This window comes from Schistocerca nitens, chromosome 10, assembly GCF_023898315.1.
Source record: "Schistocerca nitens isolate TAMUIC-IGC-003100 chromosome 10, iqSchNite1.1, whole genome shotgun sequence".
NCBI lineage: Eukaryota > Metazoa > Arthropoda > Insecta > Orthoptera > Acrididae > Schistocerca > Schistocerca nitens.
The window spans coordinates 171,445,479-171,471,144 of NC_064623.1; positions in this window are offsets into that span (position 1 = coordinate 171,445,479).

Below are 25,666 nucleotides of genomic sequence, written 5' to 3' on the forward strand. Positions count from 1 at the left end.
GCGAAATCTGGTTTTATGTTTGTGTGAGAACTAAACAACGTAAGGAGTGTTTGAATACGAGCGTCTGCATAATACGCTTTCGCGAAATCTTGTAGTTTTGTTGTTTTGATTATAGGAAATTACTTTTTAAACATCTGAACTTCAGAACAATATTTTGTTGAGAAAAGGAAGATTTCTCACTGGGACTGTTATCACAGGTTTTCAAAATTCGAAACTTGTAATTTTTATTGCTGGGAGTGCGTTTGTATGATTGAGGAGGTGCGCTCCAGGATCTAAAATTTTAGAAATTAAGAAATCCAGGAACGTTGTAATGAGATCTGTTTTAAGAGGGTGCTCAGTTCTCCAAGGCGTTAAACTCCCAAGAACAAGTACATAACCGTAAAAGACGAAATATCGCCAATGAAAAAACAAAACAAAAATGTAAGTTTAGTTATGGCCATCGCAAATGCGTAGTGACAAAGTGCAAGACATGAGACATTATCATTCTTTGTTGAGGATGTGAGATCTAGTGTATTATGTATATGTGAAAGGGTAGCGCAACCAGGAACATAGTGCAACAGAAGTATTGAATACCTAGAATTGTGAATGTATGGTCTAGAGCAGTGGTACTCAAAATATTTTCGTTGCACCCGCTTCTGAAAGATAAATTATTCCCCTTTCCTTCTATTTTCTTTTCCTTCCTCAGCTCTTCTCTTACTTGGCACGAAAACAGCTCACGGTATTTATTTACTTCTAACTATTGCAACTATCAGTTACCACAATAATAATAATTATTCGAGCACCTGAGAGTTCAACTTTTTTTAAAAAAAAGAAATCATACGTCTGTATCATTCAAAGTTAGTGAAATTTAACAGTTACAACCAGTTTATAATAACCACAGCTCATGTCCAGTTATTGGAACTGAGCAAGTATGTGTATTTCACTACGTATGTACCCCTTCAAAATTAGTTCACTAATTAGTTAGTTAAAGCTTAACTGTTTCCATCTATACTGCTTTTAATTCATTTAGAATCTTTTAATATTTGAACGATCACGGAGTACATATGACGATAAAACAACAGTTGACGTTTAAGTGCCAATTTAAAAATGATCACCCAAAAAGGTAATAAGCAAGAATAAAAATGCACACGGTTCAAAATTTGGAAACTTTCTTATACCTGCACTTTTAGTGTGATGTATGTGCTTGAATTTGTGCACAAAGCAGATCCAGTCCTGGCTGCATCTCTGAAGCAGCAACTCGCAGATTCCTTTCCAGCTGCCATCGAGACAGATGTTTCATCTTGAATAATGCCATTGCGTAAAAGTTGACTCACACAAGAAAGTTGATGTGAAGGCTAACGACACAATCACTGCTCTTCTTGGTAAACTGGGACACTTATTTCGAGTCTGCACCCAAAAAGTTTCAAGAGACTTCGAATTAAATTATTTCGAAATGTTCTCTCGCTTGAGAATTCTGTTAGCTTCTCCTGCGCTGTTGTTGCCAATTGGTCCGTTATGATCTTATCGAACGGATTCTGGGCTCTGTTATACTCAAATGAAGACTCTGGAAATTTATCCTTCAACTGTTGACCAAAGTTTTCGAGATGTACTACACCAATTCTACTAATTTTAACTACATCTAATTCATTTTCCTTCATGTAATCGCTCAGATAACAAAATATGTCGTAGTTACCCTACCCCATTTGGGTTTTCCAAAGTCCAAGTTTCTCTAGAAGGCAAGCATTCTCTCACTTGGAAAGATGATATTACTATTTTTGCCTTGAAGTGATACATTAAGATCATTCAGTTTCTCAAAGACGTGGGACAATGTTAGAAGACATTTTTCAGGCAGAAACAGAGCTGCGAGGTAAGACTGCTGTTCAATAGAAAAGGCGAGCTGCATCCTTCAACTCCACAACATAACGAAGGACTTTGCCACGAGACATACAACGTACCTCCACATGCATTAGAAGCGAATCATGAGTACAATCCATCTTCTGGCGAAGAATACAAAATAGACAACTATTCAAAGCACGTGCTTTTACAAAATTTAAAACACTGACTGCATGGTACAGCACTTTCGGTTGTGCCTCCTTAGAAGCTAGGACTAATCGCTCCCTGTGTATCATGCAATGTGAGAATTTTAGAGAAGGAGAAACAGCACATTCGCTTACCGAGAGTCCCTTTCTAGTTCCAGTAAATGCTGCCACCCCGTCGTTACATCCCAACACAATTTCTCCATGACAGAGTGTTGTGAACAAAAAAGTAATTCACAAGAAAGAAAATATTTTCGCCTATAATCCTCCCTTCCCGAGCTTTACAAAACAGGATGTCCTCGTGCATTTCATTTCCATGAACATGGCGCACAAAAAGAAGAAGCTTGGGGAAATTTCCGATATCTGTACTGCCATAAAGTTGCATGGCGAATTGTCGGCTCTCTTGAAGAGTTGGTAGCAATTGATTTTTCATGTCAGTGGCAATTGCGTCAATGATACGAGGCACGGTATCATCTGAGAATGGTATCGACTTCAGACTCTTGCGAAACCTTTTTCCACGCATGATTTCGCAAACTTTGACGGCTGCGGGAAGTGATAATATCTCGCCGATAATGTGTGGTTGGCTCTGAGCACTATGGGACTCAACATCTGAGGTCATCAGTCCCCTATAACTTAGAACTAGTTAAACCTAACTAACCTAAGGACATCACACACATCCATGCCCGAGGCAGGATTCGAACCTGCGACCGTAGCGGTCTCGCGGTTCCAGACTGCAGCGCCTAGAACCGCACGGCCACTTCGGCCAGCAATGTGTGGTGATTTGGATTTTGCAGTTAAGCAGAATACCTCTAGGGATGCTCTTACGGCCTTTTTAGGAAGTGATACCAATTTTTTGATGAATCTGATCCTTGTATTTAGTAGCTGTTCACGGCGCTTAGAAAATTCGATGGGTTTACTTACATGATCTGGATGTTTTGTACGCAGATGTGTCTTTAGTTTTAAGGTCTTCGGCCTATTGTTGACTTAAGTCCCCAAACAAAGAACACGTACCTCACTATTCAAAGAATGCTGATGTCAGACAATCAGCTTGTTTTTTACGCACTTTCGTTTTGCGTTTAGAACTAACGTTGCTATCGAAACAGAGTGAGATGCGAAAGATAAATGTATTTTGGCTAAACTCTAATCTATTCCGGTATTAGAATCCATACTTTCGTAAGAGAAGAGGCACTAGGCGAATCACTTCATGAGATCCCTTTTCACCTCTACGAATCAGCCAATCACCCATGGGAAGAGAGGCACTTGTATCACTTTATTTTAAATCCGGTCAACTACTTCTACCGAATACGCATTAGAAATCAATTTTCAGCTGACACTACTCTTGAACTGACTCAGAAGCCTGGCAGAAATCGAGTGGACAGTTACAATGGCTGTGATTAGCAATACAGGGCTATTACAAATGATTGAAGCGATTTCATAAATTCACTGTAGCTCCATTCATTGACATATGGTCACGACACACTACAGATACGTAGAAAAACTCATAAAGTTTTGTTCGGCTGAAGCCGCACTTCAGGTTTCCGCCGCCAGAGCGCTCGAGAGCGCAGTGAGACAAAATGGCGACAGGAGCCGAGAAAGCGTATGTCGTGCTTGAAATGCACTCACATCAGTCATAACAGTGCAACGACACTTCAGGACGAAGTTCAACAAATATCCACCAACTGCTAACTCCATTCGGCGATGGGATGCGCAGTTTAAAGCTTCTGGATGCCTCTGTAAGGGGAAATCAACGGGTCGGCCTGCAGTGAGCGAAGAAACGGTTGAACGTGTGCGGGCAAGTTTCACGCGTAGTCCGCGGAAGTCGACGAATAAAGCAAGCAGGGAGCTAAACATACCACAGCCGACGGTTTGGAAAATCTTACGGAAAAGGCTGAAGCAGAAGCCTTACTGTTTAAAATTGCTACAAGCCCTGACACCCGATGACAAAGTCAAACGCTTTGAATTTTCGACGCGGTTGCAACAGCTCATGGAAGAGGATGCGTTCAGTGCGAAACTTGTTTTCAGTGATGAAGCAACATTTTTTTCTTAATGGTGAAGTGAACAGACACAATGTGCGAATCTGGGCGGTAGAGAATCCTCACGCATTCGTGCAGCAAATTCGCAATTCACCAAAAGTTAACGTGTTTTGTGCAATCTCATGATTTAATGCTTACGGCCGCTTTTTCTTCTGCGAAAAAAACGTTACAGGACACGTGTATCTGGACATTCTGGAAAATTGGCTCATGCCACAACTGGAGACCGACAGCGCCGACTCCATCTTTCAACAGGATGGTGCTCCACCGCACTTCCATCATGATGTTCGGGATTTCTTAAACAGGAGATTGGAAAACCGATGGATCGGTCGTGGTGGAGATCATTATCAGCAATTCATGTCGTGGCCTCCACGCTCTCCCGACTTAACCCCATGCGATTTCTTTCTGTGGGGTTATGTGAAAGATTCAGTGTTTAAACCTCCTCTACCAAGAAACGTGCCAGAACTGCGAGTTCGCATCAACGATGCTTTCGAACTCATTGATGGGGACATGCTGCGCCGAGTGTGGGAGGAACTTGATGTCTGCCGAATCACTAAAGGGGCACATATCGAACATCTGTGAATGCCTAAAAAAACTTTGAGTTTTTGTATGTGTGTGCAAAGCATTGTGAAAATATCTCAAATAATAAAGTTATTGTAGAGCTGTGAAATCGCTTCAATCATTTGTAATAACCCTGTATATTCTTGTGGCAGTCTTGCAAGGAACTGGCAGTCACATTGTCAAGCGGTTTATTGTCAGTGGTTGTTAAAAGTTTGGTATGTACTAGGGCTGTTCAATAAAGAATGATCAGAATTTCTTTTATGGTCATAATTTCTCGCGCTAAAATTTAATCTTATGATGTTCTGTTAGCTTAATGTGCAACAAACATGCTGCAGTAGTTTCATTTATGGGACTCCTGATTCCGTCCTGTGAGAGGCAGCCAAGGTCAAACATGTTTCGTACGGCCTACCGCTGCAATGGAGGTAACATGCGAGAAACAATATGCGGCTTTGAAATTCTGATTTCGTCTCAAAAAATCTTCAGCTGAGGCCTATACAATGCTACAGGAGGCCTGTGGAGAGTCTGTTCTTCCCTACAGCACAGCTCGAAGGTGGTTTAAAATGTTTAAAGAAGGCAGACAATCAGTTTCAAAGGAAGGTGCTCCAGTTACTGCTCTTACGGAAGAAAACATCAACACTGCTGCTGTCATTGTGAGATAGGATTGACGAATTACCTGAAGGTCACTTTCTGAAATACTGAACATTTCACTGGGTGCCACTCACAAGTTGGTGACAGAAAAATTACTCGTGACATGTATATGTGCGCAATGGGTTCCAAGACTCTTGATTCCCGAACAAAAGGACAATTGCATGCAGGTCTCCTTGCAATTCAAGTTTACATCTACATCTACATACATACTCCGCTATTCACCATACGGTGCATGGCGGAGGGTACCTCGTACCACATCTAGCATCTTCTCTCCCTGTTCCACTCCCAAACAGAACGACGGAAAAATGATTGCCTATATGCCTCTATACGAGCCCTAATCTCTCTTATCTTTCTGGTCTTTCCGCGAAATGCAAGTTGGCGGCAGTAAAATTGTACTGCAGTCAGCCTCAAATGCTGCTTCTCTAAATTTCCTCAGTAGCGATTCACGAAAAGAACGCCTCCTTTCCTCTAGAGACTCCCACCCGAGTTCCTGAAGCATTTCCGTAACACTCGCGTGATGATCAAACCTACCAGTAACAAATCTAGCAGCCCGCCTCTGAATTGCTTCTATGTCTTCCCTCAATCCGATCTGATAGGGATACCAAACGCTCGAGCAGTACTCAAGAATAGGTCGTATTAGCGTTTTATAAGCGGTCTCCTTTGCAGATGAACCACATCTCTATCAATGAACCGAAGACGACTATCCGCCTTCCCCACAACTGCCATTACATGCTTGTCCCACTTCATATCGCACTGCACTGTTACCCCTAAATATTTAATCGACGTGACTGTGTCAAGCGCTACACTACTAATGGAGTATTCAAACATTACAGGATTCTTTTTCCTATTCATCTGAATTGATTGACATTTATCTATACTTAGAGTTAGCTGCCATTCTTTACACCAATCACAAAACCTGTCCAAGTCATCTTGTATCCTCCTACAGTCACCGAACGACGACACCTTCCCGTACACCACAGCATCATCAGCAAACAGCCGCACATTGCTATCCACCCTATCCAAAAGATCATTTATGTAGATAGAAAACAACAGCGGACCTACCACACTTCCCTGGGGCACTCCAGATGATACCCTCACCTCCGATGAACACTCACCATCGAGGACAACGTACTGGGTTCTATTACTTAACAAGTCACATGGGTTGATGTTAGAGGAAGATCCGGAGTTTCATTTAAACGTAATCACTGCTGATGAAACATGGCTAGATCATTTTGATCCAGAGAGCAAACAGCAAAGCTCAGTGTCGAAATCTCCTTCATCACCAACTCCCAAAGAAGCAAAAGTAGTTGATTCTGATGGAAAGTTACGGTCATCTCATTCTTTGATATTCATGGAATGGTTTATCGGCATGTTGTACCTATACACACACATAAGTAACTGGGCAACACTACAGGGATGCCCTGAAAACACTAAGTCCATATGAGGCGCAAAAGACCACATTTCCGTGAAGCAGGCTGGATGCTGCACCTTGATAATGGCTCTGAGCACTATGGGACTCAACTGCTGTGGTCATCAGTCCCCAAGAACTTAGAACTACTTAAACCTAACTAACCTAAGGACATCACACACATCCATGCCCGAGGCAGGATTCGAACCTGCGACCGGAGCAGCAGTGCGGCTCCGGACTGGAGCGCCTAGAACCGCACGGCCACCTGGATAATGCGCGGCCACATATTGCCCATGTTGTTGCTGAGTGTCTTGCGAAAATCAACGTGAAGTGCATCCCTCACCCTCCCTATAGTCCGGATTTAGCCCAATGTGATATTTTTCTATTCCCTAACATGGATAAATGCCTTCGTGGGAGGTATTATCAATCATCAGAAGCAGTGGCGAAGGCTGCGGTGGCGATTTTGAAGGATCTCTCAAAAAATGGTTTCCAGCATCTATTTGAAGACTGTCAGTAACGCTGGGACAAGTGCATCGCATTCACGGGAAACTACTTTGAGAAGGACCATCAAAATTATGAAGATGAGTAAAGGTATGTTGTCAAAAAATATTATGATCGTTCCTTATTGAACAGCTCTCATAGCTAATCCTGCTGGAGCTGTGTTGGTGATGATGAGGTCCCATACTCCGAGGAGCGTAGGGAAGACCCGCACTGCTGACAAGGCAAGGTCCTAGCGTAGGTGGTTTGCCATTGCCTTCCTCTGACCGTAATGGGGATGAATGACGACGATGAAGACGACAGGACAACACCCAGTCATCGCGAGGCGAGGAAAGTCCCTGACCCTGCCGGGAATCGAACCTGGGACATCGTACACGGTAAGCGAGAACGCTACCGCAAGACCACGAGCTGTGTTATGAAGTGTTATTCGTGACTTTCTTCAGCATTCCTCCTCACAGATCTACTGGTCAGTTCTTGTCAAATAAGAAAGCAAATGAACAATGACAGAGCTTCCTTGGTTCATGGAAATGCGAATGTGACGCTAGTAATATTTGTTCAGTGAAAGCCATGTTATTACGTAATATGAAAAATAAGTATTTCAATAAGAGCTGGCGACCCTCTCTACAACTTTCTGCGCCCCAGGGGATCGCACCCCCCACTTTGAAAAACTATTGTCCACAGTGGTGTGCCTGTGTATGCAGAAAGTAAGCTCAGTGCCAACAAAATTGACTTAAATAGCTGTACGAGGTGCATTCAAGTTCTAAGGCCTCCGATTTTTTTTCTCCGTACTGGAAAGAGATAGAAACATGCGCATTGTTTTAAATTGAGGCTGCGTTCATTGTCAATACGTCCCAGAGATGGCAGCACTGTACGGCAGATGGAATTTTACCGCCAGCGGTGAGAATGAGAACTGTTTTAAATACTTAAAATGGCGACGTTTTCCTTACTTTAACAGCGTGCAATCATTCGTTTTCTGAATTTGCGTGGTGTGAAACCAATTGAAATTCATCGACAGTTGAAGGAGACATGTGGTGATGGAGTTATGGATGTGTCGAAAGTGCGTTCGTGGGTGCGACAGTTTAATGAAGGCAAAACATCGTGTGACAACAAAGCGAAACAACCTCGGGCTCGCACAAGCCGGTCTGACGACATGATCGAGAAAGTGGAGAGAATTGTTTTGGGGGATCGCCGAATGACTGTTGAACAGATCACCTCCAGAGTTGGCATTTCTGTGGGTTCTGTGCACACAATCCCGCATGACGACCTGAAAATGCGCAAAGTGTCATCCAGGTGGGTGCCACGAATGCTGACGGACGACCACACGGCTGCCCGTGTGGCATGTTGCCGAGCAATGTTGACGCGCAACGACAGCATGAATGGGACTTTCTTTTCGTCGGTTGTGACAATGGATGAGACGTGGACGCCATTTTTCAATCCAGAAACAAAGCGCCAGTCACCTCAATGGAAGCACACAGATTCACCGCCACCAAAAAAATTTCGGGTAACCGCCAGTGCTGAAAAAATGATGGTGTCCATGTTCTGGGACAGCGAGGGCGTAATCCTTACCCACTGCGTTCCAAAGGGCACTACGGTAACAGGTGCATCCTACGAAAATGTTTTGAAGAACAAATTCCTTCCTGCACTGCAACAAAAACGACCGGGAAGGGCTGCGCGTGTGCTGTTTCACCAAGACAACGCACCCGCACATCGAGCTAACGTTACGCAACAGTTTCTTCGTGATAACAACTTCGAAGTGATTCCTCATGCTCCCTACTCACCTGACCTGGCTCCTAGTGACTTTTGGCTTTTTCCAACAATGAAAGACACTCTCCGTGGCCGCACATTCACCAGCCGTGCTGCTATTGCCTCAGCGATTTTCCAGTGGTCAAAACAGACTCCTAAAGAAGCCTTCGCCGCTGCCATGGAATCATGGCGTCAGCGTTGTGAAAAATGTGTACGTCTGCAGGGCGATTACGTCGAGAAGTAACGCCAGTTTCATCGATTTCGGGTGAGTAGTTAATTAGAAAAAAAAAATCGGAGGCCTTAGAACACGAATGCACCTCGCAGTGTCGATTCGGACATAAAATTCGCTGCTTTGGGGCTTCCAGATGCAAACTTACGCTATGTAATCACAAGTATCCGCACATCCACCAAAACATACGTTTTTCATATTAGGTGCATTGTGCTGCCACCTAGTTACTGCCAGGTAATCCATATCAGCAACCTCAGTAGTCATTAGACTTCGTGAGAGAGCAGAATGGGGCGCTCTGTGGAACTCACAGACTTTGAATACGGTTAGGTGACTGGATGTCACCTGTGTCACACGTCTGTACGCGAGATTTCCTCACTCCTAGGTCCACTGTTTCCGATGTGATAGTGAAGCAGAAACGTGAAGGGACACGTACAGCACAAGAGAGTACAGGCAACACCGACTCAAAGGAAGGCCTCGGCGCTTGTTGGTGACGTCACGTCAGCTAGGCACGGCTAACGCCAGGTCTCTTGCAGGCAGAAACGCCTGGGCGTGCTTATCACTATAAATCATTATTTTTGGACAAACTGTTTGGTATTGTTTTGGATTATGCAGTTTTATTTAGATCAAAGATTTTCTTACTATCGTATAAGTACAAAGGAAGATCATAGTTCTGTATTACTGAATCCTGTCGAAACAAACGTAGGTCAATATGAGAAGATGCTTTGCCCCATTGCAAGCTTCAGAAATTTCACAATCAAGTAACTATATTTACTTGATCCATTTTGTTATCGAAACTTACCCCAAACCCCGTTACAATGAACTCGTTTCTTTTATTTATTTATTTATTTTGGTTTGACATCGTCACTGGATATGTGAACTAATTTACAAGTGTAAATGTCCAACTGTTGCCAGTCATTAGATTACAGTCGCTTTCAACGAAAGGAATTCTAAACAGGAAACAAAATAGCTTCATACATCGAAAATACTGCTGAGCTTAAACTTTTTTAAACATGCACATTAGAAAAGATAAATATTCCCTTCTTGCAACTGAAAGGAGAAACTTTATAAGATAAAAAAATTTTATTTGATAAAACAAGTATCTCTCTTTTGCCTCTTCTTCTGTCCCCCACCCCTCCCCCAACGTGTACAATCGTAGCATATTTCATTAACATTCAGTGCTCCTCGCCCCACAGTCAAATAAGATACCTAAAGAAGAGCACCAATATGTTCACAGTTTCTTGTAAAACCAACCCAGTACAAACGTAACTTCTTCAGATTTACAAATAAGGTAAAGAAGCACGAATTCTGTTGCTGGTGGACAATGAAGTTTTTTTTGTATGTCAATCCTTAAAACAGGTGGAAATTTAAGTTCAGGAGTACACTGTTTGTTAAGAAGTGTAATGAATTTCACAATTAACTGATTGCAGAAATTTCTCAGAACAATGTGTGTTGGTCAACTACCGCCAATAGTTTCATATTTTCCTGTGTCAGAGAGGAAGACACCCCACCATTATGAGTATGCCTGCAACAGACCTGGCGTTCGCTGTGCCTAGCTAACGTCACGTCACGAACAATCGCCGAGGCCTTCCTTTGTGTCGGAGTTGGTACAGGCCGACCTCGTCTGTTGACTGACAGAGACCGTCAACAGTTGAAGTGGGTCGTAATGTGTAAGAGGAAGACATCTATCCAGACCATCACACAGGAATTCCAAAGTGCATTACGATCCACTGCAAGCATGGGCGCAGACTTATAAAAAGTACTGGGGAGAGGGGGGGGGGGGCTTGCCCCGGGAAATTTTCTAAATTGTAGATGAAAAATAGTGAGTTTTCAAGTTTTTTAAAGCATTTTAGAGTCATATGGTCATCATTATAACCCCGAAAACTGGACTCACCATAACTCGACACTCTGGGAAATTGACAAGCCTGACACATTTTTTGGATTTGAAAAAAGAAACAAAACTTAAACACCCACGGTATTTTCGTAAAAAGGAAATCTAATTTAGTTATAATCATTCTTATAGACTATTACAGAGCAGTGAATATATTGCTTTGTAAATACTAAAATTATATTTAAATAAATCCTGAACTATCATTAAAGGAATAAAACATAAAATATTGCTGTCGCACAGTAATAGCACTTTGATTAATGAGTGAAATAGCTAATTTAAGCTTACTTTGAATAAGGTTCAGGATTCATGAAATAAAAACAGTATCTCAAAGTTAATGCTTTAATACAGTTAATAAAGTTAATACAGTATGCCTGATACTTTCAGTCAAAAAGTATGTAAATAGCGGGTTTTAATTGTGTCTTACATCCTAAAAATAATTAAGTACTTGAAAATAACTAATACAGTACTATAGTAATATAGTGCTAAACTAGTACCAATATTTAGAAATTGAAAATTTAACACTATTTATGTATTTAATTCTCTATTTTATAAAGATTTTTAATATTGCTCTAAATGCCATTATTAGGGCTAGAGTGTCTTTAGAAAGGTGCAAATGTCGACCTTCTGACTGAACTACTGAATATGAAGTCGTTGATGACTGGTCGGATATCGAATTCATCCAAAACATCTCGGTGGTCATGAAGAACAGCCAAGTTGTTCAGTTGCTTCTGTCCCACTGTTGATCGGAGATTTGACTTCAGACTTCTAGGAGCACTAAATGACCTTTCTGCTGTTGTGTAATGTACTTTCTTACTTCACGCATGTTTTTTTTTAAGACCAGTTGTTTTTTATTAGTGATATCGGGTAACGTATTCAAGTGTAAGCGCAGTCTCTCAATGACTAGGTCATTTTCGAAAAACTCAGTGGATTTTTTAAAATTTGTTTCACCTCTGTTTACTCTTGTCCAACTGCAATGACCTGTGTGAGTCTAGTTGAGGCAAACCGCTCAGTAATGCAAGATTGCACCGTTTCACAAACTTCAATGTAAATAGCTTAGCAGTATTCGTTTCGGGTTTTGAAAGTGTGCTGTGAGCTGGCTTCGTTGTTTTCATACTTCTTTGGTATACTTCTATTCTGAAGAAGCGAAGGATCATCAACTTGTGAAGGTTTTTCTTTTAAACAAAATTCCCAAAAGTGTTCAGAACTATCACGCCTTCCATTCAATATGCAAATCAAGCCCTCGTATATTTTTTCCAGATCAGCAACACTTAGATGAGGGCACTGAATTTTTTAATTGACATCCTCTACTGTGTTCATTGCATGGCAATAAAGGCGTAAAAGAAATAAGTCTTGAACTGTATCATTGACTCAAGGTAGCCTGCACATTTGTAACCTGCCTCTGTTTTGTCCTCTGCAGAAAATGTTTCAAAAAACTCTAGTTCTTCACAGTTTTTCAATATTCTCAAGGTACTAGAAGCTCGCATAGTCCATCGAGTAGGGCAAAGGGGTCGTAGACCAGCTTGTTTGTTGGCGCTCTCACAGCGCATGTTTCTGAAAAATCCCATCCTTTTTTGGATTCCCTTACGGTGTTTATTAAGTCCTTGGCTAAACCCATAATATCCCTCATAGACGTCAGGTGGCGGAGACTGTCTGCAACTGCCAAGTCTAAACTGTGAGCAGTGCAGAGCACAAAACGTGCTTTTGGTTGTATATCCAAAACTAACTTTTTTTAGTCTTTTGAACTTACCACTCATCTTTGAGGCACCACCATAGCACTGTCCTCTTAAGTTGTCCACAGACAAATCAAGACAAGCAAAAAGTCTTTTAAAATACTAAACAGAGTTTGTGATTCAGTGTTGTGGGTCTCGTAGGAGCCAAAAAAGTCTTCGTTGATGATTAAAGAATCATCAACAGTACTAATACAAAATGCCATTTGTTCGTGAATCGAAGAATCACTTGTTTCATCAACCATAATAGAACAATGTTCAGTCTTCTTGACAAAAGCCAATACCTTTCTCAACGCAGACTTTCCTAGTAGATCAATGATCTCGTTTTGAATATCGTGGGACGTCCACTTATACTGCGAACGCCCTAACCAATCTTTAAACTCAGGTACGTCATTCTTCCGGAGTTCCAACAACTGAAAAAAATTGAGTTTACATCTTCGTGCTCTCTGATTGATAGTCCTTGTCGGCATAGAAATTGCACGGTAGTAAAAATTGTCTCAAGAGCTAAACAGGCGTTCTCCATATCACTATCTAACCTTTCATTCTATTGGGATGCCACACTTCGGTTAGTGATAGAATTTAGTTTCAGAACACCTTCTTTATGCGTAAACGTATTTTCCTGAAGACAGAATTTATCCATAGCGTTTTTCCAGTTAGAAAAACCTACGGAAGTAAAGGCGACGCTAAGCGGGGGGTTCCAGGCGCTTCTGCTCCCGTCCTTTTGATGTCGCCGCGGCCGCAGCGCTGGCCCGCCGGCACCAGACTTTACCTGAAGGTTGTTGCACCGGGACAAATTCTAAGTGTGCCCGCAGCGGAGGTGAGAAAACTTGGATTTCATGGTCGAGCGGCTGCTCGTAAGCCACACATCACACATCACGCTGGTAAATGCCCGCAAACACAACGGTACACGTGAGCCCCTGTTAATCAGACGCCATTACTGGATATCCAGCTGGAACACACTGCCGAATAACTGGGACCACGCAAGGAAGCCGTACCGTACACTGCATGCAGACAAGCTCCACACATCCCCCACAAAGTGAAATGATCTATGGCCGATCGCCCACTACTATATAACGATCTCGATTGTTCCAGGAATGTAGCGGCTGCAGCAACTGGGATACATCGCCATCTCTTGCCACGGTAATGATGCATGATACCCATACTAACAAACCCAACCTTGCATGAACTATCGCAGCTACTAAGCCACTACTGCTCTTACTACCCATCCCACTGTCGTAGAGGTTTTTTTCCCACGGCACGAGCCTTGGCACTTTTTTCCCTCTGCTCTTCAAATCGTTACCCTCACTCGCGTTTCGTCCACTATCTGTCACCTGATGGACCGTGTTAATGCGTAGTCTTACCCAGACGCACGGATAACATCACAGCCCAGCATCCTGTGAGCCACTTACTAGATAACTAACATGTTGACGGAGGTGACAGTACAACTTTTGGTTTGGTCACCACGTTGGTGCGGGCGTCGAGGGGCCCCATCTCTATTTTGGTAAATGCCAAACAACGCTTGGTGTAAGGAGCGTAAACACTGGACGATTGAACAGTGGAAAAACGTCATGTGGAGTGATGAATGATGGTACAAAATGTGGCGATACGATGGCAGGGTCGATGTATAGCCAATGCCCGGTGTATGTCATCAGTCAGTGTGTTTCGTGCCAACAATAAAATTCAGGGATTGTGGTGTTATGGTGTGGTCGTGTTTTTCATGGAGGAGGCTTGCACCCCTTGTTGTTTAGCGTGGCACTACCACAGCACAGGCCTACATTGATGTTTTAAGCACCTTATTGCTTCCCACTGTTGAAGAGCAATTCGTGGATGGCGATTGCATCTTTCAACGCCATCGAGCACATGTTCCTAATGCACGGCCTGTGCCAGAATGGTTACATGACAACATTCCTGTAATGGACTGGCCTGCACAGAGTCCTGACCTGAATCATACAGAACACCTTTGGGATGTCTGCCGGCCGCGGTGGTCTCGCGGTTCTAGGCGCGCAGTCCGGAACCGTGCGACTGCTACGGTCGCAGGTTCGAATCCTGCCTCGGGCATGGACGTGTGTAATGTCCTTAGGTTAGTTAGGTTTAAGTAGTTCTAAGTTCTAGGGGACTGATGACCACAGCAGTTGAGTCCCATAGTGCTCAGAGCCATTTGAACCATTTTTTGGGATGTCTTGGAACGCCGACTTCGTGGCAGGTCTCACCGGCCGACATCGATACCTCCCCTCATTGTAGTACTCGGTGAAGAATGGGCTGCCATTCCCCAAAACATCTTCCACCAAATGACTGAATGTATGCCTGCTAGAGTGGAAGCTGTCATCAAGATTAAGGGTGGGCCAACATCATATTGAATTCCAGCATGACCGATGGAGGGCACCACAAAGTTGTAAGTCATTTTCAGCCAGTTGTCCAGATACTTCTGATCACTTAGTGTACGTGTTTGTTCCGTGCGCTGTACCCCAGATGGCAACTAAATTTCATCAACCAATCGGAAAGCTGTCTGCATCATCTGGTAGTGCCCCTGGAAGCAAAAACTGCCTTATGTGGAAACCTCAATAATCTTACTGGGGAAGATAAACAATGCACAACAATGTACAGTCCAAGGACCAAGGCTTAACTTTGGCTGGAACGCCCCAGAATGACGCTCTGGCACGTCCTAGGGATTTTTTTTTTTTTTTATTCGCTGGAACAAGTCGGCACCAGAGATTTAAAATTACACGCATTTATTGATTCCACTTTTCAGAAATTATGAAGCAGTCATCTACTGTTTGCATTAAATTATCGACCAAGAGGAGATGTTTGTGTGAGACAGTTATCGCATACCTAAACAGTTGGGACGACATAGTAAGTGTAGTTGATAGTATGCTTGCAGACACGATGTAGTAATCATGAAAGTATGGACAAACGCAATGAGTTCACAATAAATTCCCCACTTGCATTAGAAGTATGTGTTCTGAAATACGGTAATTACAAACAAAAGTCCAAATGCTTTTAAAACTATATTGCCAGCGGCACCCAGTATTTGAAGAATTGTCATCAAACGATGCGTTCAGTTGCATATTTCAGACCTTTAAAGTGAAATCTGATAAAAATTTTCCACTAAAATCCAAAACTTATCCAACTGCCAAATCAAAATGCATGCACAGAAGTGCAAAATAAAGAGGTAGTATTCCCATAAACTAGCTAAAATGAAATACTACATCCAAATACTAAATGATAAGTCAATGCACTAAACATGTTATCATTAAGGATACACTGTACTGCAATTATTTACGGACCACAAGTAAACTAACTAAAGCAGACGCAGAAAAGCCCCAAATGTACACACATTTAGCTAATAAACAAGAGATAATAGAAAATAAACAATTTAACCACACAAAACAAACCCATACACTGTTGACAAGAGAACAAAATAAACCAGCCCAGCAGGTAAAAGCATGGTTAACAATACGTTATCGAGAGATGAAGCAGATAAATACAATTAACAATGAAATAAGGTAACTATCAGAAGGGTCTAATTCGCACAGACCCTTCTCCTACTGAAACGTATTTTGGATAAAATGAGTTACATTGTCAAGGTATAATTCACATACAATCTTCTGTTTGTTTCAGATAACAACACTATATCCTGCAGTGGCCATGACATTATGTCAATAGAACAACTAAAACAGACAATAGAACAACCGAAACAGCCTAAGATAACACAGGCATCAGCCCACTGATGTTTCCGCCGAGCGCAGCCACCTCAAAATTCTTATTGTTCAAGAGCACACCCCACAGTTAACTTCTGCTTGTGCCTCATCAGCACAACCTCCGCTTGAGGCGAGACATCAGACCCTGTCTGCTCACCTGCAACAGGAACTGCTGCTTCTTGTTGCTTTCATGTCTGCCCCAGACTCCCCTAGGCAGCCTCCAGCGCTGGCCACATGAACTTGCCACTCAGTCTGTACAGCTTGTAAAGGCACATCTGCGGGAAGAGGGGAATTTACATAGGTAATACTTGAAATATAATAAATACGATGGTTGGACTGTATGTGCTTGACCACTGCCCTGCAAAATGATGGTCAAGTCCTGCAGAAAGTATCATCACTTCTGTCTCTATGCTATTCATTTTTGGAACACAACCTACGACCAGCATAGAGACAGAAGTGATGACACTCCCTGCAGGACCTGACCATCATTTTGCAGGACAATGCTTAAGCACATACAGTGCAAGCTGTTACTGATTTGTTTGACAGATGGGGCTGCTAAGTGCTATACCACCTACTGCACTCCCCTGACTTAAGTCCTCATGAGTTCAACTTGATTTTTAAACTGAAAGAAACACTTCACGGCATTCGCCTCAGAACTGCTACAAATTCGTCGGACAATAGACCATGCCGCTCGAACTGTCAACACAACTGGCACTGCTAAGAGTGTCCTACGACTTCCACATTGCTGGCAACAGGTTACACACAATGCCGATGTCTACTTTGAAGGTCAGTAAAACTTTGAAACATGTATCTATTTTGTATGAGCTGTAAATAAATAGTTGCCACGATTAAAGTTCCAACCCATGTAAATAAAATAAGTATTAATTAAGTACTACGAACAGTTGTCTCGTCTGTAGGATACAAGCACAGAAACAAATGAAGAATTGTGTCCCTGAGTTATTTTTGTGAAGGAGACAGCTCCTATTGGTTTTAGGAAAGAGCCAAGACAGATGCTTTTCCATAATTGCAGCAGATTTATAGGGCACACTGACATTATCATTTATATTTTGCTTAATGTGTTGTGGTCTTCAGTCCTGAGACTGATTTGATGCAGCTCTCCATGCTACTCTATTCTGTGCAAGCTCCCAGTACCTACTGCAACCTACATCCTTCTGAATTAGTTTAGTGTATTCATCTCTTGGTCTCCCTCTACGATTTTTACCCTCCACACTGCCCTCCAGTACTAAATCTGTGATCCCTTGATGCCTCAGAACATGTCCTACCAACCAAACCCTTCTTCTAGTTAAGTTGTACCACAAACTTCTCTTCTCCCCAATCCTATTCAGTACCTCCTCATTAGTTATATGATCTACCCATCTAATCTTCAGCATTCTTCTGTAGCACCACATTTCGAAAGTTTCTATTCTCTTCTTGTCCAAACTAGTTATCATCCATGTTTCACTTCCATACATGGCTACACTCCATACAAATACTTGCAGAAACGACTTCCTGACACTTAAATCAATACTCGATGTTAACAAATTTCTCTTCTTCAGAAACGCTTTCCTTCCTCTCTACTTCGACCATCATGAGTTATTTTGCTCCCCAAATAGCAAAACTCCGTTACTACTTTAAGTGTCTCATTTCCTAATCTAATTCCCTCAGCATCACACGACTTAATTCGACTACATTCCATTATCCTCGTTTTGCTTTTGTTGATGTTCATCTTATACCCTCCTCTCCAGACACTGTCCATTCCGTTCAACTGCTCTTCCAAGTGGTTTCCTGTCTCTGACAGAATTACAATGTCATCGGCGAACCTCAAAGTTTTTATTTCTTCTCCATGGATTTTAATACCTACACCGAATTTTTCTTTTGTTTCTTTCACTGCTTGCTCAATATACAGATTGAATAACATCAGGGATAGGCTACAACCCTGTCTCACTCCCTTCCCAACCACTGCTTCCCTTTCATGCCCCTCGACTCTTATAACTTCCATCTGGTTTCTGTACAAATTGTAAATAGCCTTTCGCTCCCTGTATTTTACCCCTGCCACCTTCAGAATTTGAAAGAGAGTATTCTAGTCAACACTGTCAAAAGCTTTCTCTAAGTTTTGCCTTTCCTTAATCTAGCTTCTAAGATAAGTCGTAGGGTCAGTATTGCCTCACGTGTTCCAATATTTCTACGGAATCCAAACTGATCTTCCCCGAGGTCAGCTTCTACCAGTTTTTCCATTCGTCTGTAGAAAATACGTGTTAGTATTTTGCATCCGTGACTTATTAAACTGATTGTTTGGTAATTTTCACATCTGTCAGCACATGCTTTCTTTGGGGTCGGAATTATTATATTCTTCTTGAAGTCTGAGGGTATTTCGCCTGTCTCATACATCTTGCTCACCAGATGGTAGAGTTTTGTCAGGACTGGCTCTCCCAAGGTCATCAGTAGTTCTAATGGAATGTTGTCTACTCCCGGGGCCCTGTTTCGACTCAGGTCTTTCAGTGCTCTGTCAAACTCTTCACGCAGTATCCTATCTCCCATTTCATCTTCATCTACATCCTCTTCCATTTCCATAATATTGTCCTCAAGTACATTGCCCTTGTATAGGCCCTCTATATATTCCTCCACTCTTCTGCTTTCCCTTCTTTGCTTAGAACTGGGTTTCCATCTGAGCTCTTGATATTCATACAAGTGGTTCTCTTTTCTGCAAAGGTCTCTTTAATTTTCCTCTAGGCAGTGTCTATCTTACCCCTAGTGAGATATGCCTCTACATCCTTACATTTGTCCTCTAGCCATCCCTGCTTAGCCATTTTGCACTTCCTGTCGATCTCATTTTTGAGACGTTTGTATTCCTTTTTGCCTGCATTTTTGTATTTTCTCCTTCCATCAATTAAATTCAGTATTTCTTCTGTTACCCAAGGATTTCTACTAGCCCTCGTCTTTTTACCTACTAGGTCCTCTGCTGCCGTCACTACTTCATCTCTCAAAGCTACCCATTCTTCTTCTACTGTATTTCTTTCCCCAATTCCCGTCAATTGTTCCCTTATGCTCTCCCTGAAACTCTGTACAACCTTTGGTTCTTTCAGTTTATCCAGGTCCCATCTCCCTAAATTCCCACCTTTTTGCAGTTTCTTCAGTTTTAATCTACAGTTCATAACCAATAGATTGTGATGAGAGTCCACATCTGCACCTGGAAATGTCTTACAATTTAAAACCTGGTTCCTAAATCTCTGTCTTACCATTATATAATCTATCTGAGACCCGTCATTGGCTCCAGGCCTCTTCCATGTACACAACCTTCTTTTATGATTCTTGAACCAAGTGTTAGTTAGCTATGATTAAGTTGTGCTCTGTGCAAAATTCTATCAGGTGGCTTCCTCTTTCATTTCTTATCCCCAATCCATATTCACCTACTAGGTTTTTCTCTCCCTTTTCCTACACTCGAATTCCAGTCACCCATGACTATTAAATTTTCGTCTTCCTTCACTATCTGAATAATTTCTTTTATTTCATCATACATTTCTTCAATTTCTTTGTCACCTGTGGAGCTAGTTGGCAAATAAACTTGTACTACTGTAGTAGGCGTGGGCTTCACGTCTATCTTGGCCACAATAATGCATTTGATATGCTGTTTGTAGTAGCTTACCCACACTCCTATTTTTTTTATTCATTATTAAACCGACTCCTGCATTACCCCTATTTGATTTTGTATTTATAACCCTGTATTCACCTGACCAGAAGTCTTGTTCCTGCTGCCACCGAACTTCACTAATTCCCACTATATCTAACTTTAACCTATCCATTTCCCTTTTTAAATTTTCTAACCTACCTGCCCGATTAATGGATCTGACATCCCACTCTCCGATCTGTAGAACTCCAGTTTTCTTTCTCCTGATAACGGCGTCCTCTTGAGTACTCCCCGCCCGGAGATCCGAATGGGGGACGCTTTTACCTCCAGAATATTTTAGCCAAGAGGACGCCATCATCATTTAATCATACAGTAAAGCTGCATGCCCTCGGGAAAAATTACGGCTGTAGTTTCCCCTTGCTTTCAGCCATTCGCATTACCAGCACATCAAGGCTGTTTTGGTTAGTGTTACAAGGCCAGATCAGTCAATCATCCAGACTGTTGCCCCTGCAACTACTGAAAAGGCTTCTGCCCCTCTTCAGGAACCACACGTTTGTCTGGCCTCTCAACAGATACCCCTCCGTTGTGGTTGCACCTATGGTACGGCTATCTGTATCGCTGGGGCACGCAAGCCTCCCCACCAACGGCAAGGTCCATGGTTCTTGGTGGGGGGGGGGGGGTTGCTTAATGTAGGTCTTCTTATAAATTTATTGTGATACCATTTAATATTTGTTTCACTTTATGTTAAAAGTTATATCAGCTATATTGTGTCTTGACATGGTGAAAGGGTTGTGTTCATTAAATGCACATAAACAATCCAGTAGGAACCATTTGTTCAATGAGCAAAAGTTTCAAAGTCTGATAAAACAAGTTTTCATTTGAAGAGACGGACCTTATACAAAAGCTATTGTCAAGTGCGCCCAACAAAAGTAATGTATTTACAAACATTATTTATTTAAGAAATTACATAATTATTTATAAGTTGGCTCACTCCCTATCTCTTATCCATGCATGATCCCATCAGATTTAATGATAAAATAAAATTTAAAAGCTGACTCTTGTCTAAGTTGCTCACTGCCCTCCTTATATACTAGGCTGTTATCACTGACTGGCAGTAGCCAACCTCCCTGCTTACTGAGCGGCCTCCTAAACCAGTCACTCTCGAAGGTAAACAATACCGAACAGTATGCCATCTGTGGACTGGCACTGCATGAAAAGTATCATCCTGCTGATGCTGCCTACAGCTCCCTGGCACTAGCTCCAAGTTTTTATCACTTCCTTGTTGCACACTACATGTTGTATAATGGTCCAGACTAAACTGTTAAAAAGGAGTAAGCACAAATCAAGAGGCTGAGTTCAGCTTGCGTTGCCCTTACAGGACTCTTTCATTTTGAGGACATAAGAATGCTGGCTTTTGTTGCTTATTTTCACTTCTGATTGCCTTCTTCTGAGGTAGTGCACATAAATGAAGTATTTATCCAGCAGAAGTGAGCATGTGAAAATATTGTCTAAAGCAGATAGCCACACATCTCACAAAAGCCTTTTTGTACCTCTTGGAACTCTTACATGTGTTTTTCATTACAGTTACTCTTTAAAGATTTCAGCTCAACTGTGATTTGCACAATCACAGAACAATACATAAATGTAAAGCAGTTCTGTCTGTGACATGACACAAGTACAAGTGTACCATAAACAGATCCAATAGGTGAGGGTAACTATTTATTTTGAAAAACACCAGTGTACTGAATTAAATATTTAGCTGGCAACACAATAAATTATATCTACAGGGTGTACATGAAGTCCAGGAACACTTTCAATTATTTGTTCCACAAGAACTAAACATTGTACAGATGTCATACATATTGTGTTTTGAAGAGAAACTATGAAACTTTTTTTATAAACATTCAATATGCAAACCATGAGAGACCTGGCAGATGTCAATATGGTAATCGAATTCTTGCCGTACCCATCCCAGCATGGCATCATCGACTGTGGCAGTCGCTTCCTGTATTCTCTCCCGGAGCTCTGCTACATCGTGTGGTAGAGACGGTACAGACACCAGATCTTTAATGTGTCCCCAGAGAAAAAAAGTCACATGGGGTGAGACCTGGTGATCGGGGAGGCCATTTCATGAAACAGCTGTCCCCTTCTGTAGCACAGCCGCCATGTTTGTGACTAGCGCTGACTATCTGCAAATTACCAAACTATGTTATGGCGATACACATGAAAAATAAAACTTTCAGGGTTTCTCATCAAAATGACACATATATGATATCTGTACAATGTTTGCTTCTTGTGCAATACGTAATTGAAAGTGTTCGTTGACTTTATGTACACCCTGCATTTAATGAAACTGAATAACCAGTAGCTTTTTGTTCAAATTAGCGGCTTTGCTCCTCATTTAATAGGCTACATTTAGCTGATATAATCACAAACAGTATCAGACAATATAGTGATGTTTTAACAGAGTTGACATTTGCTTAGTTTTTCCAGTGCATGTGCAGAAGTGAAAGTAGTGTTGGCACAGCCACAGCCACTGCCCTAGACTAACAGGCCAGCAAGATGGGGACAGTTCTTGATCACTAGACTTTGCACCAATTTTTTGGATTAAATTCTAAGCCTCACCACAGTGTCTCATGAAGTGAGGGCAAGTACCACAGTCGATGAAGATCCATCCGTCGGATAGGGCCTTAAAGCCTGATAGTGCCATTGGTGCTGTTTGAGAGAAGTGATCAAATGTATCCGGACACCCCAAAAACAAAAGTTTTTCATATTACGTGCATTGTGCTGCCACCAAGTGCCAGGTACTCCATGTCAGTGACCTCAGTAGTTACTAAACATCGTGAGAGAGCAGAATGAGATGCTCGGAGGAGGCTTGCACCCCATATTGTTTTGCGTGGCACTATCATAGCCTATGCCTACATTGATGTTTTAAGCACCTTTTGTTTCCCACGCTTGAAGAGCAATTCATGGATGGCGATTGCATCTTTCAACACCATGAAGCACCTCTTCATAATGCACAGCCTGTGGCAGAGTGGTTACACGACAATAACATCCCTGTAGTGGACTGGCCTGCACAGAGTCCTGACCTGAATCCTGTACAACACCTTTGGGATGTTTTTGAACACCGACTTCATGCCAGGCCTTACCAACTGATATCGATACCTTTCCTCAGTGCAGCACTCCATGACAAATGGGCTGCCATTCCCCAAGAAACCTTCCAGCAGCTGATTGAACATATGCCTCCAAGAGTGGAAGCTGTCATCAAGTTAACCTTGACCATATTGAATTCCAGCATTGCCAATGGAGGTCGCTGTGAACTTGTAAATCATTTTCAGCCAGGTGTCCAGATACCTTTGATCACATAGTGTATGCGCTGGTACTGGTTTTCACCTTCTCCTTTCTCTCATCATCATAGAACACATACATAACATCACATCCATTACACTCACTGAAGCTTTAGGATGACACATAAGATACAAGTCTCACTTATCTCCAAGGACACGACCCATTTCATTGATTTATGATGAGGAATAATTATGTTTATTGCATCAGAAGTTCTACTCTTTGTATCGTTATTTGAGTTTTCTTTAGTTGAATATTAGGAATATTATGATCAACTATAGGAATTAAACCTTTTTAGAGTCTGAAGCTGCCCCTTGTGATTTCCCAGTCAACAATGTTATGCCACTTTACAGCACATTTTTTGTCACAGGGTAGGTAGTCAAAGAATCTTATGGTAGGATTTCCTCCCCCCATGAACCATGGACCTTTCCATTGCTGGGGAGGCTTGCGTGCCTCAGCTATACAGGTAGCCGTACCATAGGTGTAACCACAATGGAGGGGTATCTGTTGAGAGGCCAGACAAACATGTGGTTCCTGAACAGGGGCAGCAGCCTTTTCTGTAGTTGCAGGGGCAACAGTCTGGATGATTGACTGATATGGCCTTGTAACACTAACCAAAATGGCGTTGCTGTGCTGGTACTACGAACGGCTGAAAGTAAGGGGAAACTACAGCTGTAATTTTTCCCAAGGGCATTCAGCTTTATCATAGAGGGAGACTAAGAGATGAATACACTAAACAGATTCAGAAGGATGTGGCTTGCAGTAGGTACTGGGAGATATAGAAGCTTGCACAGGAAAGAGTAACATGGAGAGCTGCATCAAACCAGTCTCTGGACTGAAGACCACAACAACAACAATCTCATTCCTTTCTATTCTACACTAAGACTGAGTCTTGGATAGTGTAAACCATTTCTCCTCATAGTAAATTTATAAGTGTTCTTATGTTGTCAAACTGGTTGACTGGTGACAACAAGCTTCCTAAGGGAATAAATGTACTGAGAAGTTGTTGTCATAACATACAACTGTTGAAAGAGGTCCTGTGGTGGACATAATGTTTATCATCCTTTCTATATGCTTACGTGCAACAAACTCTTTTTTTACTCAGTGGTGAGCTACCATGTTGTTGTAGCTGTGAAACACATTCGATGTAAACAGAAAAATAAAATATTGTTACTGAAGATGATGTGTCTCTAACCAAACTATTCCTGCTTCAAAACTTTCTCTCTCATCACACTATTAGGAAATTCTATTTTTGATGGAAACTTCTAGATGCTATGATAATAATGACTGATCAGATGGTCCTTTCATGGTCATTTGTGGTAAGTGCACAAGAAAATGTGTTGTTACTGTAGATTTCATCTCTCCCTTAGAGTAGAAAGGACTTTATGTACGCAATGTAAACTAATAGACTATGCTGTTCTAACACTATCACATGGTGCACAGGCTTGTGGAATGCTCATTGGCTCATTAACAGATGGGTGAAACTCAGAGGGATTATCCCCAGGTTGCCCTATTGCAAGTGTTCTGTACATGCATGGACACTTGGCCAGCATCCATGCGATGAGGGCAGTACGGTCACATAACAGTCACATTACAGCCCAGCTGCCTAACTGCCTGTTTGTCAGCTGCTTGCCAACCCGCACCCACTGCTGCTTGTGGACACACAGCAGCCCCTTGGGTAGACACTCGAGCTGGAACAGACTATATGAGACCATACTGCAGCAGCTTCTGACCTTTTCAACAGAATGAAGTTCTAATAACACATCTCCACATTAGGCTTTACCCTACATCTACACATATGACATCTGAACACCACACATCTTATAGTGCCTAGCATAAAGTACTTATGGTACCACTACTATAGTCCCCCCCCCCCCTTTTGCATATGTGAATGGTGTACTAGACTATTGTTTAACCCATTCGGGAGGACGACGGTTCAATCCCGTCTCTGGCCATCCTGATTTAGGTTTTCCGTGATTTCCCTAAATCATTTCAGGCAAATGCCGGGATGGTTCCTTTGAAAGGACACAGCCGATTTCCTTCCCTAACCCGAGCTTGCGCTCCGTCTCTAATGACCTCGTTGTCGACGGGACGTTAAACACTAACAACCACCACCAACCTATTGTTTAACCTTTATATAAGCTCTGATGCTACTGTCATAGTCATCTTGAGGGAAGAACTAATTTTCTTCTTGTAAAATAAAGAGTTATCTTTGTGATGCACAACAACTTTATGCATTCCTGTTTTATCT